The sequence below is a fragment of the Symphalangus syndactylus genome, chromosome 8, assembly GCF_028878055.3.
Source record: "Symphalangus syndactylus isolate Jambi chromosome 8, NHGRI_mSymSyn1-v2.1_pri, whole genome shotgun sequence".
Lineage (NCBI taxonomy): Eukaryota > Metazoa > Chordata > Mammalia > Primates > Hylobatidae > Symphalangus > Symphalangus syndactylus.
The window spans coordinates 139511774-139527581 of record NC_072430.2 but is presented as its reverse complement, the minus strand read 5'-3'; the positions used below and the strand labels follow the sequence as shown (position 1 = coordinate 139527581).

Genomic DNA, 15808 nt, shown 5'->3' with positions numbered 1-15808 from the left:
GCAGTTCTGAAAATCACAGGTGGCTCCAATAAGATACACATATAAGCAAAAATGGGCACGAAGTGAACTCTTGGAATTCTGTTTGTGATGACTAGCCAGTGCCTGATCTCCTGATGTCACCCAGAGTCAGCACCCCCTCACACAGGCCTGAAATGAGACCAAAATTCAAAATTGTGTTGATGTCCTAGTCCCACAGTGTAAAGGAGAGAACCAATGGCTGCTGCTCTGTACTGAACCGGAACAGAGCATTCCTCTTACAAACATCTGAAATATCGATTCCCCAAACCACAAGATAAAAACAAAAACCCAACTTTCTCGAGGGGATATTTGGGACAGGGGTAAGGAAAAGTGAGAGCAGACCACAGCAGTAAGAACCACAACCATGCCGGGCGCGGTGGCTCACGCTTGTAATCCCAGCACTTTGGGAGGCCGAGGCGGGCGAATCACGAGGTCAGGAGATGGAGACCACGGTGAAACTCCGTCTCTACTAAAAAAATACAAAAAATTAGCCGGGCGTGGTGGCGGGCGCCTGTAGTGCCAGCTACTCGGAGAGGCTGAGGCAGGAGAATGGCGTGAACCCGGGAGGCGGAGCTTACAGTGAGCCGAGATCGCGCCACTGCACTCCAGCCTGGGCGGCAGAGCGAGACTCCGTCTCAAAAAAAAAAAAAAAAAAAAAAAAAAGAACCACAACCATTATCTGTATTCACCACTTTGCACTGGGGCATAGGCCCTGGGCCTAGCATTCTACGTGAATTATGTATAAGCATTACATCAGCTCCAATCATTATTTTCAGTTAGATCTGAACACAGTACCCTTATTTCCCATTTATGTAGTTGTCACTACATACAAATATTTGATGGCACTTGTCCATCAACTATGATTGTTAGGAGGATTTAAAAATGCTTAAATGTACATGCATTTTAATAATACTCCATTTATCTCTTAATATCTTAAAGCTATTAAAAAAATCAAATCCTCGCCGGGCAAAGTGGCTCATGCCTGTAATCCCAGCACTTTGGGAGGCCGAGGTGGGTGGATCAACTGAGGTCAGGAGTTCAAGACCGGCCTGGCCAACATGGTAAAACCCCATCTCTACTAAAAACACAAAAATTAGCCAGGCATGGTGGCATGCGCCTGTAATCCCAGCTACTTGGGGGGCTGAAGCAGGAGAATCACTTGAACCCAGGAGGCAGAGGTTGCAATGAGCCAAGATCGTGCCATTGCACTCCAGCGTGGGCAAGAGTGAGATTCCGTCTCAAAGAAAAAAAAAAGTCAAATTCTCTTACGAAGGGCAATAGCAGAAAATGGGTAAACAAAGGTGAGGTAAACCTACCTGAATAAAAATTAAATTGCACAGAACTATGGGGATGGCCACTTGACAGTATTTATAAGTAAGCTGTTTATTATTCATAGGAAGGAATTACTTCTATCATATATTGTAAATTTTACTGCCAAGATGTCAAGAAGAGAATATTGGAGCTGTCACTACATGGCTGTATGAAGTCACCACCCTAAGTTTTCACCTTGCCCAGCCTCTCTCTCTCTCTCTCTCTCTCTCTCTGCCAACTCTTTCATGCACTGGGCATGCTGTCTGAGGGGCTCCTGTGTATGGAGAATGCAGAGATAATAAAATGCAACTGCCCCCAAGCAGCACCCTGCCTAGGGGGACAACAGACAGGTAAGAAAGCTAGGACACAGGCAGACCCAGGTGCAGGATTACTCGCGTGTGTCTGAGAAGGGAGTGTGAACTGGGCCTGGAAGAGCAAGTGAGTCCGGTGAATTGCATCTTAAGGACAAATGGGCCCCCCAGCCAGCCCTCCACAAAGGCTAGTGGGAAAAAGTTGCAGATGTTATGATCTGAAAAAGCATCTGGGGAAGGTCTTTTAACCAGCTGCTTCTGGTGATCAGCTATTCACACCCAATGCTTCCCTCTCAGTATCTGCGGCCATTCCCCAGTGCACGGGTACCCCAAGGAGAATTTTCCGCCCCTGCTAGAATCCCAGTCCCTCTGACCCAACCCTGGCTCCCTCCTGCCCTGTCTCCACACCATCAAATACAGTCCAATTTCTTTTATCACCAACATTCTTCTGCGTGGCCTCCACTCTGTGCTATTTCTTCTATTACAGGAGTTTCTCCACTGCCACAGTGACAGGGTTCCAGTCCTCCCGTTCACAAATCCTCTGCACATGATAGACCCAGAACTGTCCCGTCTGCTTTGAGTTCTCAATCCCCTCTCCCCCTACCCCCATCTTTCTCCTCCTTGGCTTCAGGGCGACGCAGGGCACTTGTTCTCCCATCCCAACTGCTCCTGCACTGGCTCCCCTTTGGCCTTCCTGCCCCTTCCGGGGGTGATCCAGCAGTGTGATCCTGGCCCCTGCTCTTCACACTAGGTTCCCATGTGTGAGCTCTTCCACACTCACCACCCAACTCTAAGGAAGCGAGCCCAGGCCCGCCCTCTCTCAAACAGCCCTCCTCTGGCCAGCAGGCCAGACCCTGCCCCAGACACCCCCCAGGGCGAGCACCTCCTTGAATCCTGCACCCCAGGGGCCTCGTGTGCCTCTCCCCAGTCCCAGCCCCGCTCACTACGGCTGGCTCTGAAGTTGAATGACATTTCCCTCCCACATGCTTACTGCCTCCAAAGAAAGCTCTCACATTTTAAAATAATTTTACTGGTAATTATGATGGAGAAAAAATAATCAGCTTATGTGTGCACCCAAGCTCAACGACTCTTACGAAGTGCTCAGCTATGGCCCTTGAGCAGTAGGGTTTCTCTTTCCTTCACCTGGGTGGTCCCAGTAAGCCCCTCTGCCCTGAGAACAGCTCATCACACCCACCCAGGGGGTCTGCCTGGCTTCATCCTGACCCCTGACTTCCTGGAAGGAAGACCCTTTTCCTTTCTAGACGAGCAGAAGCAACCAAAGCTAAACAAGTATGTGGACCTCATCAGTGTAGGACACGTGCCCCTGGAGGAGGACAGACCGTTGGCGGGAAGATGGGCTCCGCCTGCCTCTCCTAGCCCAGCACTCCCTCACCCGCTACGAGGCTTCAAGGAAGAACATTCCCTGCTCTGCAAGGGAGATCTCACCTCCTTGGGCTCAAATACAGGGTCTGCCATGTCCTGCCCCAAATTGCACCCCCTCCTCAACCTTCTTCTTGAACAAACTCAGCACCACATCCCTGGTGTTCAACATGGATATACATTACAGTCACCCGGGAAGTTTTCCAAATCTACAGAGGTCTGGCCCCACACCCAGACCTCTGATTCAACTGGGGATGGGCATGGAACATGGATTGTTGTTTTTTTAAGCTCCCGGGTGATTTTAAAATGCAGCCTGAGTTTTGAAGCCTTCTACTCTTGCTGGCCAAATTCGGTTACTCAGTACTACCCAAATCCTTTTTCAGTACTGCTCCTAGGCAGACATGGACCAAGCAGAAGTGAGGCCACGATTTCTTCCACTAAGTGATCGGGCTGACGGAAGGGGAAGCGGGGGTATCGTGTGGGTGGGCTCAGTGCAATGAATGGTGAGCAGGACCCAGCTCTTCTTGGCTCACACAGATTGTTAACTATTTAGTAATGTTCCCAGCCCAAACTGGCAGTTTGAAATCAGGCTGGGTGCGGTGGCTCGCATTTGTAATCCCAGCACTTTGGGAAGCCAAGGTGGGCGGATCACCTGAGGTCAGGAGTTCGAGACCAGCCTAGCCAACATGGGGAAACCGGTCTCTACTAAAAATACAAAAATTTCCTGGGCGTGGTGGCGCATGCCTGTAGTCCCAGCTACTCAGGAGGCTGAGGTAGGAGAATAGCTTGAATCTGGGAGGTGGAGGTTGCAGTGAGCCAAGACTGCACCACTGCACTCCAGCCTGGGTGACAGAGTGAGACTCAAAAAAAAAAAAGAAAAAAAAGAAATTAGCCGTGGTGGGAATACTTACGTCACAGAAATTGGCAGATACTGCAATCGAAGTCTGCTTTCTCCTCAGAGAGCAGGTTTACCGGCATACTATGGGCTCAGGGACCTCCTACATTGGAGGGGCTAGAAAAGCTTCCTTCAGGCCTGCAGACTTTAGTAGCTCATAAAAATGGGGCAAGGGCAGGGCAACATGCCTCACACCTGTAAGCCCAGTGCTTTGGGAGACCAAGGCTGGAGGATCACTTGAAACCAGGAGTTCGAGATCAGCCTGGACAACATAGCGAGACCCCATTTCTACAAGAATAAAAAAAAAAAAAAACTACCCCGGCGTGCTGGTGTGCACCTGTAGTTCCAGCTACTCAGGAGGCTGAGGAAGAAGGATTGCTTGAGCCCAGGAGTTGAAGGATGCAGTGAGCTATGATTGAGCCACTGTACTCCAGCCTGGGCAACAGAGAAATCTCAACTCAAAAAAAAAAAAAAAAAAGAGGCAGGGTTGTCCTCAGTTATGCAGATTTAATAAAAACTTGGAACCATAAAATCCTTTCAAAGGAAGTATTCTTCTCAATCTCTACAGAAGAGTTGGGCTAACAGGCTTCAGCAAAGAGAGCTCCCCTGAGATAAGCTTTTATTGCACAGATAAGAATAATCTCATTAGTATGTCATTTATTTGATTGTAAAGAGGAAGGTGGAACCCTTATTGTACATTTACTTAACAGCCTTCCTATAATCTTAATCTCATTCTAGTGACCTCATGTGCCCAAACACCCTCTTTTCACGGGACAAGGAAAGACGTCATACCAAATCCTGGTTTATCCCAACTTCAAAGTCACAGTCTTCCAAATAAACCTTGCTTCACCCCGGCGACGGGGTGAGGGTTTCATGAACAAAGGTGCAAAATGGCTGCCTTCCATTTAGGCTGAGAAAGCGTCACGTTTTAAAGATTTCATCACCTTCGGAGTACAAGCTATTTTCTAATTGTGTGAGGGAGGCTGGCACCCTGCTATTCGCATGCCTGTATCTTCAGGCTCCACTGTGTGACTGAGAGCCGTTTGTTTCTTTAATTTCAGCACCCTGGGAGATGTGATGATGAGCTCTGGACTTGGACAGATCCAGGTTCAAATCCCAACTCAAGCACTCATTAAAGTCTAAGGTTGGAGGAGTTTCTTAAATTCTCGTAGCTTCCCTGTAAAATGAAACCCCTGGTAGTTTTTGTGAGGATTCAAAAGGGCACACATGCGGCCTAGCATACGGTAAGCCCTCAATGAGTGGTACCTATTTCCATCCCTCAAAATACCCCAAACCTTAAATTAGAGGAATTCCGTACAGCAATTCTACTTCCTCAAATCCACATGCTTCCTGATGACTTCAGGAGGCACTGTTCACCTGGAAGATGGGAGTCTGTGATGTTCTACATGGGATTTTACCCTTCTTAAAACACGGCACACAGCCTCTTTCTGAAGCGTATTCTGCACTCCCTCGCCGTCTTAAGACTGACTATTGAGACTTTTTCCCTTTAGCGAGGTCACGGTGGCATCAGGTGCTGGGTTATGTAACACGCGGATGCCCTCAGGGCCCACCGAGGAGCTGGTTTCGGCTTCCTGGAGGATACTGAATCAAGTGGCTGGATTGTTCCCTGGGTATTTGGGGGCTAGATGAATTGTTTTTCTGTCACTGCTCCACAGGGTGGTGGCAGAATGTGAGGCTTCTTTCGTGCAAATAGCTGGGGAGCCCAGAGACCTAGCCCAGCTTCCCAGAGGCTGAGTGTAAACGCTGCTTGGCCTGAGGCTCGCTCCCGGCCAGGAGTAAAGCTGACCCGCGCACTGAGAGTGCTCTGAGAACTCTATTTAGTGCTCGGTGACCTTTTCAGATTCCTGGTTGTCAGGCGGCGACCTCGCAACAGAGAAGACCTGATGCCCACCTCCAGGGCCTTGGGAAATGTCCCAGGGGCCTGACTCCAATTTTCAGAAGAAAAATCACAACACAGCCCAATTTAGGTGTGGAATTTGAAAATAATAAAGCTAAGGGAAATCCACATGGCTGGCCAATTGTAAACAGCAGCTCCTACTGGGTCAAAACGAGGCTGGTACCTGAAACAGCGAACTGGGAGGTCTGCCTGGAGCCAGGAACCAGGGACGAGGTCTGCAAAGGCCGCACTCTGGAGCTCTCAACCTTGTTTGGGTCAAGGGCTCTGTAAGAAGCTCCCCAGGAAGAGAAAGCACACACACCTCCCATGCAATTTCAGGGGAGCCAAGGGCTCTTAACTGGCCAGGATCCCAGGATTTAAAACCAGGAACACCTCCCAGGATTCAAGGGCGTAAACCACATTCACCATTCGCATATCTTATGATCAGACTAGAATCCAGCATTAGAATAAGAAGAAAGTCTATTCAAGCAGCCCAGAGGGAAATAATTCCAGGCTGCCAGATTAGCAAACAAGAGCAAGGGAGAAAATCCAGGAAGGTCCCCCCTCCACTGAGAAAAGTAAGAGCACGATACATTAACAGACAAGGCACCCGGTGAAGGATACTTTATCAGCAATTTTTTCAGCCCACTTTCTGGGTCTTTCCAAAACCCCCCGAGCTGTGATCTGCAACTAGACAGACCCTGATCAGATCCACGTGCTGGTGGAAAGGACAATTTAAAAAATGAAACTATCAAACGACAAACGGTTACAGAAAAAGGATCTTCTACCCTGATTACTTTGTTGTTGTGGGGGTGGCACGGGTGCTTGGGGACAAAAGGCATGCTGTGAAATACCTCTTCTCACCTGGGCCTTTGGTACCCGGAATTAACAAATGGTATGGGTTCTTATTTATTGTTTTATAAGATCACTGAAATGTAGTCTTGGGACAACAGGAAAAAAAAAAATAAAGCTCACAGAAGTGTCCTGGGCTTCTCCGCAGCCAGTCATTGTTCATTTAGTAAACAAGTGAGCCATACAAATCCCTAGGAAGCCAGGTTTGTTCAGTTTATGCGTCCTCCCAGAACTAACTGTTCTTTTGGATAAGCACGACCCGGGCATTCCACAGACCCACAAACATCAGGCAGTGGGCAATCTGGGGTCCCGCCTAAATATCACTGCCCCTTACTTTAAGAAATCCGCCTACATGCAGAAAGCAGAGGTGGGGGAGGGGGATTTGAGAGCGCTGCCTCCTCCCAAGCTTCCCACTCTGAGGGATTTGGCCAAGTCCTGAGGGCACTGAGCAGGGAACCAGGAATATTGTCCTCAGGGCTCCACTGGACATTCCTGGAGTCTGCTTCCTGGGCAGGACGGCCAGGTGAGAGGCAGCCTATCACACTGGATGACCACTGCAATGAGGAACAGTAAAATGTTCCCCAGCGCCTTAAAGTACAGCCGCTGTCCATCCATGGATGTCAAAACGCTTGCAAACCACCCATTAATTTTTATGGTGGCCTGAGAAGCAGATTGAGAATCATTACCTTCATTTTTACAAGGCAAGGAACCAAAACCACAGAGGGCGGTGAGGATCCAGGCCTCTCCCATCATTCCATCTGGGCCACGGATCTCAAGGAAAGCCCCAGCCCACTGGGAAGGGGACTCGTGGCCAGCAGAGACTCTGCCCGGGTAGGGAGCAAGGAAAAAACCCAAACTTTGGAGCTCAGAGACGATCACAAGGGTGAGAAGGGGCGGCTGCATTCAGGGATTCTCTGGTTTAGGCAAGAATGGCTCCAGTTCTAACTTAATGTTCAAATCTGCCAGGCTGTGACAAGGCTGGTAAAAACTGTGGGATTGGGGATGGTTTCCTGTTTGCTGTTTATATTTCTCTTTATCTCTAGCTTTCTGCCCTGAGCATACATTGTTTCTGCAATCAGAACAAAAGTTATGCGAACTTTATTATTATCATGGATAAATTCTGTAGTTCCAATCTGCCTACTAACTTGGAAAGAATAAGCAGGAATACAATCTCGCACAGTGTTCTTTTTCAGATTTCATTGATCCATCAGGTTCCACGACCCTCTGCTCGCTAAGCCCGGCGGCTCTCCCGCGGCCCCTCCCGGGCGGCATCTCTGGGCGCCCGACACCCGGTCAGGGCCAGCTGGGCCTGTCCCCAACCCCCGTCTACACCGCAGGCCCCCGGCTAGGAGCCGCGGGACCCAGGGTTGGGGTCCCAACAGACACCCTCCCGTGCCCCGAAGCGGGCTTCTCGATAAACATCGCTCAGAGAACAACGCGCCTCTATCCCAGCCGGTCCCCGCCCGCGGGCCGCCGGCGCTGTCACCTCGCGGCTGCTCGGTCACCCGATCGCCAAGCCAGAAACCGGAGTTTTCAATTTCATCCTCACAGGAGGGATCTCCGAAGAAGTTGAAATATGCATTGTCACCAACAAGTTTAACCGGAGACCGCGCGTCCTTCCCTCCTCCCCAGCACCGCGCGAAGGGGGCGCCCCGACCCCTCCAGGCCCTCCCGTGGCCCCCACGGCCCCCGCGAGCCGAGCGCGCCCCCCGATTCGCGCCCGAGGACGCGTCCGATTGCCCAGGGAGGCCACCCCGCAGGGGCGCCCGCCGGGAAGTGGCCAGAGCCGGGGTTGGGGGGTGGCCCGAGCGCACGCGGGGGGCTCCGAGAGGGGCTCGGCGCCCGGAACCCCGGGCCGGGTCCCTGCCCGCCAGCACCAGGGAGACCCGAGCGTCCAGGGGAGCGGCGAGGGGCGCGCTAGGCTTCCCCGAAGCCGCCCCGCGCCCAGGCACCCGCGCAGCCCCGAACTCAGGCGGCGGTGGTACGATCGGCGCCCGCAAGGGAGTGCAAAGCCCCGAGCACGACCACGCGCCCCCGCCGGCCCCAAGGGCCCTGCAGCCCGAGGCGCTCGCCGCCGCCGCCTGCCTACCTGGCTCGCATGGCGTCCCCGCCGGCTCCTGCGGCTCCGCTCGTCGGCCAGCGGCTCGGCCCAGCCGGGGGCGCGCGCGGCTCCGCGGGACTCACGGCGGCGGCGGCGGTAGTGGCGAGGGGCCCGGACCGCCGAGAGTGCCGGGCTCGCTGGGCCCCCGCCTCGGCGGGCGGAGGGTGGTCCCGCGCCGGGGCGGGGGCGGGGGCGGGGGCGGGGGCGGGGGCGGGGTCGCGGGGGGGGCGGGGCCGGGACCGGAGCTGAGGCCGCGAAGGGGTGGTCCCGCGCCGGGGCGGGGCTTCGGGAGAGGGGCGGGGCGGGGCGCGGCCGCCTGAGGCTGGCTAGCGTGGGGAGGGCTGGGGGTGGTGCCGCGGCTCCGGGTCCCGGCGGGGATTCAGTCTGGGCGCCTCCTCTTCTTCCGCCGCCCGCAGCCGGCCAGGGTAGCAGGGCCCTGGCCGCCCGGCATCCTCGGGTCTGGGTCCCCGATACCGAGCAGGTCTGGGTGCTTGCCCGCGCTCCTGTGACCCCCCGCACCCCCATCTCCCACCCCTTCTCCGGGAACCCCTAGCGAGGACCCCTGGGGCGGTGCGGCTCCCCACGCGAGCGGGCGTGGGCGAGGGTCGCGCCGCGTTCGGAGACGCTTTACTACACCTTGGCGGAGGACAGTGGAAGGAAGGCAGGCGCGAGGCTGCGGGGGCCGGCGCGAAAGTTACAAACTAACAACAGGGAAGGCAGTCACGCTGAAAATCATAAAAGAAGGAGCGTTTCCTGCGAAGCGGAATGCAGATTGAAGGGCTCTCGTCGGAATCGTTTACACTTCGTCTGACCTGGGCGCCTCTGGGCTCCCGGCGCGTAAAATAGGTCTGGCACGTAGTAGGCGCTCCATCAATGCCCAGTGAGTGAACGCACCACTTAACTATGTGGCCAGCAACGTCTACGGACCGACACATCTAATCCTTAAAAAAAAAAAAAAAAAAAATCCCAATTTTGGCTAGTCCATTTCACGCGAGTAAACTAGAGCTCAGAGGGTTGGTTCGCCACAGCAGGAGAAGGGTAGAACCAGAATCTGAACCGAGGCCGACTCCAGAGGCTGGGGTCTAACCACTGTGCCACTGCCTGGGGCCCTCGGGACTGCGCTCACCCCCGCCTCGGGAACCCGGAGCCCAGGAGAAAGCGCGGGTCTTTGCCAGGGAAGAAGCCAACATTTGTTGCTCCTGGTCCTGAGCGAGACACACACAGTCAGTCCTCACCATTAACCCCGAGGCAGATATTGTTATTGTCCCCATTTTGTAGGTGGCTTGAGATGTTATGATCGCATGGGGCGTGCCAGAGTCTGAATTCAAACCGGGTATGTTCAGACTCCCGAGCCCCCGCGGCTGCCCCTAAGCCCTGCCGCTCCTGCCGTCTGGGAGACCTTCCTTTCCCTAAGGAATCTGGTTTTCTGCCACTCCATTTGAAGTCTGTGTTGAAGTTTCAGGAGACACAGATGGACAGAGACACCGACCTAGGGCTCGGGAGAAGGGTGGACATTGCTGTTCTGATTTTGGTGTCATCTGTGTGTAGATCATGGAATTCCTGAAAATGGATACGAGTATCCCTAAAATACATGCCGCAGATTTTAAAAGGAGGCAGTGAGGCGAAGGGGCAGGTGGAGGAAGCAGAGAAGCCTCCGAGCAGAGGAGAGTTTCTGGGTGACTAGGAGGTCTGATTGGTGTAGGGATGTGTCTAGAGTGTGCTTGAATCTCTGGCAAGTTATCTCGCCTCTCTGTGACTCAGTTTCCTAAATGAGTGTGAAAATGAAAGGTGGCATGTAAAGTGCTCAGCAGACTGTCTGGCAGATAGTAGCTTTCAATAAGTTTTAGCTACTATTAATACTGCTAACCCAACTAACATCCACACTGTGTTTTTTAAAAAATGCCTATAAAAGCGTTGAAAAAGACAAGCCAGTAGAAAATGGACAAAAGCTATGTAGATAATTCCTGAAATGCCACAAATGGCTCAAAGCATGAAAAGCTCCTTGACTATAGTAGTGAGGGAGCTAAGGCAAAACATACACACACACAAAACAATCGAATAAGAAAACTCAAGGCCTGTCCAGGCAGCTCAGTTCACTGAGCAGAGAGGGAAAAAGATACCCTAAAAATCACAAAGAACAAGGTGCCGTGGAAACGCAGGATAGAATGTGAATAAATAAAGCATTACAGATTTCGCCTGGGGAAGCAGAGAGCGTGTCTTACAATGTCCACATATGTATGCGCAGTACTTGCTACAGTCATGCCTCAAGCATCCTCAAACCAGTCCACATCCTAGAAAGGAATTAACAGAGGTCAGAATGTTTAAACAAAGTGGTTAAAGAAAAAAGAAAAAGGAAAAAAAAAAAACAAGAACATATTACTTTATATTCTTACTACAGTGACTGGAATTCTTCTTCAGCTGGTTTGAGCCAGGGAGACATTACTGGTTTAGATTTAAGTTGTTTATGAACTGTTTTCTTTTTGTATCCTGGAAGGCAGAAAGGTCTCTAGATGTTGCTTCCTGTTGAATGTGTGATTTTTTTCCACTAGTTTTTGTTACTTGCTCTTCTAAAGGCCTCTGGATCAAAAGAAAAAAAATGAGCTATTCATTCATAACATTCAATTATTCAATAAGCCTTTCCAGTGGGAACACATACAGCAAAATCAATAACTTGGGTTTTTGTTGTTGTTTTTTTTTTAGTACAGAGATAACACATTGGTTTCAAAGGATTAAAATGATTAGAGAAATGTGTAGAGTAAAAAGTAAGCATCGATCCTAAGTTCCTACCGTTTCCTAGATTCCATAGTTAACAGTGAATTATACTCTACCAGAGGTTTTCCCCAAGCGTTTGCACGCATTGGGTGTGTGCATGTATAGATGATACATATGTGCGTGATGTGTGTGGTTATATATACATGCACATGCACCTATGTATAAAGACAGTGTGGTGGGTTCTAAAATCAGGCTGCCCAGCTTTGAATGCCAGACCCACTACTAACCTGCTGGGTTACATAAAGCAGGGCCACTCAGTACCAGTGTTTTCACCTTGAAGTGGGTACAGTGCTCACCAGGATTAATGGAGGTGCTGCATGGAGACTGCTTAATGTAGTGCTGGGCACACGCCACATTGTTTACAAATATAAGCTGTTACTATTCGTATTTACACACACGTATACGTTATTCTTTGTTTCACATTAGTAAGTTGAAGACAGTGAAATTTGGATGTCTCAGAAGGACTCCACTTGGCAAATCTCTCGGTGAGCACGGGCTCCTCTGTGTTGGGGTGTACTCGGTGTCTCTGTCTTCTAGGAAAGTAAGATGCACACAGATGTGCAGGGAAAGATTGGGGTAGGTTTGACAATGTGCTGCCTCTTTTACTAACACCAGCAACAGTTCAATCACACCAAGCACCACCAATCCATTCCAGGGACTTCTCAGAATAGACACAACACTCCCAGAGAAAGCAGCCCGGGCAAGAATAACTCCCAAGTAATATACACTATCCCGAACTCTACATAAGCTCCCTAATATGTTATAACATTCTGACCACCTATAAACTACACTTCATATTAGGAAATAACTACTCAGAAATTGCATGTGGCCCATCATGAAAATATCTCTCTATGGACAAAAACATTCTCAGCAACGAAATAAAAAGAATAATGTTCTTCTGGTGAAGCGAAATCATTAATGACCAAAATGCCCATGTCACAGGGAAAATAGAACACAAACGTACAAAACACAGCTAAAGGAGCAAAGAAGAACACAAGGCATAGGATATTTTTCAAATGGAATCTGTAACAGTAGAAATTTAATCGTCAATGTGGGTGAATGGATTTTTAAATTAGTTGTCTCTGACTCAGAATGCAGAGAGAGGACCTGTTATCAAAATGCATGCATAGATACATACCCTCTGTTGCTGATAAAATTTGGATATTTGTTCCTTCAAAATCTCATGTTGAAACATAACTCCCAATGTTGGAGGTGGAACCTGGTGGGAGGTGTTTGGGTCGTGGTGACAGACCCCTCATGGCTTGGTGTTGTCCTCCCAATAGTGAGTGAGTGCTGGGAGATCTGGGCTTTGAAAGTATGTGGCACCTCCCCCTCTCTCTCTTGCTCCCACTTCACTTTCCACCATAAGTTAAAGCTCCCTGAGGCCTCATCAGAAACTGAGCAGATGCCAGAGCCGTGCTTGTACAGCCCACAGAACTGTGAGCCAAATATATCTCTTTTCTGTATAAATTACCCAGTCTCAGGTATTCCTTTATAGCAACACAAGAACAGCCTAATACAGTGGATTTAAGTTGAGGGAGAAAATGCTGCTTACATGATTCACAAGCCTACGGAATGACATTCATTTGTTCAAGAAATACTTATTGGACATCTGCTGCATGCCAGCCCCAGACCGTGGCCCCAGGGAGTGAGAACCCTGGTGAGACAGAGGCAGCTGAGATTCCAGAGTGGAGCCAGGCAGAAGGGGAACCACAAAGCCTACAGGTGGTGATCAGCGTCCTAAAAGAAAGCACAGTGGTTTGTGAACTAGGATGACGTGAGACCTGCTTTATGTGGGGGGGCTGGAGAAGGCCCTAGGGGAGGTGACATTGGACCTGAAGGGAAAGGAGTGGAGAGGGGCATGCTGGGCAGAGGGAACGGCATGTGCAAAGACCCTGAGGCTTGAAAGCGCTTCACATCCTCAGGGAACTGAAATTAAACACTAGTGAGGCTGGAGAGAAAAGAATGAAGTGAATGGAAAGAGGGAGAGAGATTCCCAGGGGACCGTGTTGGGAAATGGGGGCTCATGGGGCATCTAGATGCTGCCCATCCTCTGGAACTTCCCCAGCGGCTTGGAGAACGTTACTTTGCCAAGAATTCAGTGAGACACTAGCTATAATAGAGAGCCAGACTTCAGTTTTGCCAGAAAATGTTGGGTGATCTGTTTGCCATTCTGAGAAGCCTCTATCCTTCCAGTTCTAAAAAGCTGTGACAGGGAGCCCCTCCACATGACTGTCCTTAATAAATGTATATGCACTGGGCCTGGGCATGGTGGCTCACGCCTGTAATCCCAGCACTTTGGGAGGCCAATGTGGGTGGATCATCTGAGGTTACTAGTTTGAGACCAGCCTGACCAACATAGTGAAACCTCATCTCTGCTAAAAAAAAAAAAAAAAAAAAAAAAATTATCGGGTGTGATATCACATGCCTGTAGTTATAGCTACTCAGGAGGCTGAGGCAGGAGAATTGCTTGAACCTAGGAGGCGGAGGTTACAGTGACCCGAGATTGAACCACTGCACTCCAGCCTGGGCGACAGAGCAAGAATCTGTCTCAAGAAAAAAAAAAATTCATATGCACTGGGACATAACCCAGGCATCCCAGGAACACACAGAATCCAGAAGGGATGCAGAGACAAAATGATCTGCTGAAAAGAGTTCTGTGGCTTTAAGGAAACTTCCAGAAATACTTCTAAACAAATATTCATTACTTGTTCATTTACTCACTTATCCATTCAACAAATATGTGTGGAATGCTTACTGTGTGTCAGGCAGTGTGCTAGGAGCTGAGGATAGGAAGATAGGTATGTTCTAGATTCTTCTACTTAAGGAATACACAATTGCTATCATTCTATATAGTTAGTCTATAGAATGATAGTTGGATAAGTGTCAGGGTACACAGAGGAAGGCCACCTGGACCCATCCTGGATGTAGGTGGGCATGGGTATCCTCAGGGATGGATGATGAAGGGTGAATATGATTTGCTAATGGGCTTAGAAACAGAGCTGGGGGGCCAGGCACGGTGGCTCACGTCTGTCATCCCAGCACTTTGGGAGGCCGAGCGGGCAGATCACTTGAGGCCAGGAGTTTGGGACCAGCCTGGCCAACATGGCGAAGCCCTGTCTCTACTAAAAATACAAAAATTAGCTGGGTGTGGTGGCTTGTGCCTGTAATCCCAGCTACTCAGGAGTCTGAGGCAGGAGAATCGCTTGAACTGGGGAGGCAGAGGTTGCAGTGAGCCAAGATCGTACCACTGCACTCCAGCCTGGGCGACAGAGCGAGACTCTGTCTCAAAAAAAAAAAAAAAAAAAGAGAAACAGAACTAGGGGACAGACATCCCAGGCAGAATCTGCAAGTGCAAAGTTTGGAGGTTTGAGAAAGTTCCAGGGAAGGAGCAAAGGGCTTTCTGTGTCTGGCGAGGAGAATGGGATATTTCTGCGAGGCCAAAGAACACCAGGCCAGACATGCAGGCTACCTCAAATCCCAGAAAGTCCTGCAAAGCATAGAATCAAAACTGTACAAGGCCAGTTGTCTGCACAGTTAATATTTCAATGTCAAACTACGAAAATTTAACAAAGGCATTTTGGTGAGTTTGGGAATGTAAAAAAGAGGTGACAGGTTTGCAACCCACAGCCGGTCTTGTGATTAGGAAATAGCACGAACAGCAGAACATTCTGCCCAGAGGGCTGAGATTTACCCACACTTGTTCCTCTGGTTCACACATGGCTTTTCCACATGGCCTGGGAGAAGTTGCTTTACTTAAAAAAAAAAAAAAAAAAAAAGAAAGAAAGAAAGAAAGAAAATCAGGGATGGGCGCGGTGGCTCACGCCTGTAATCCCAGCATTCTGGGAGGCCGAGGTGGGCGGATCACCTGAGGTCAGGAGCTTGAGACAGACCTAGCCAACATGGTGAAACCCTGTCTCTACTAAAAAATGCAAAAATTAGATGGGTGTGGTGGCGATCGCCTGTAATCCCAGCTACTCGGGAGACTGAGGCAGCATAATTGCTTGAATCCTGGAGGCGGAGGTTGCAGTGAGCTGAGATGGCACCACTGCACTCCAGGCTGGGCAACAGAGCAAGACTCTGTCAAAACAACAAAAAAAAAAACAGTAACTACTAGTCATGTCAACATGGGTATCAATTGGATTTAAATAGGATTTAAATTGGTGTTTTCCATTTACATCAAAAAAAGAGAAAGATCTCAAGCAACTTAACATCATGCCTCAAGGAAACATAGAAAGAAGAATAAACTAAGCCCAATGTTAGTAGAAGGA

The 15808-nt window shown here is 50.1% G+C and overlaps 1 protein-coding gene across 4 annotated transcripts in view; it reads right to left on the bottom strand.

Annotated features, from left to right (window-relative positions):
* SH3BP4 (SH3 domain binding protein 4) overlaps positions 1–8904 on the bottom strand; it is a 104336-nt gene extending 95432 nt beyond the window's left edge. For 3 of the 4 annotated variants that reach the window (XM_055291050.2, XM_055291054.2, XM_055291053.2), the window contains exon 1: positions 8754–8888. The gene's annotated coding sequence lies outside the window, so the exon portion shown is untranslated. Of the gene's footprint in view, positions 1–8753 lie in introns of all 4 variants that reach the window. The other variant, XM_055291052.1, reaches the window with a different exon arrangement.
* Positions 8905–15808: the final 6904 nt, after the last annotated feature.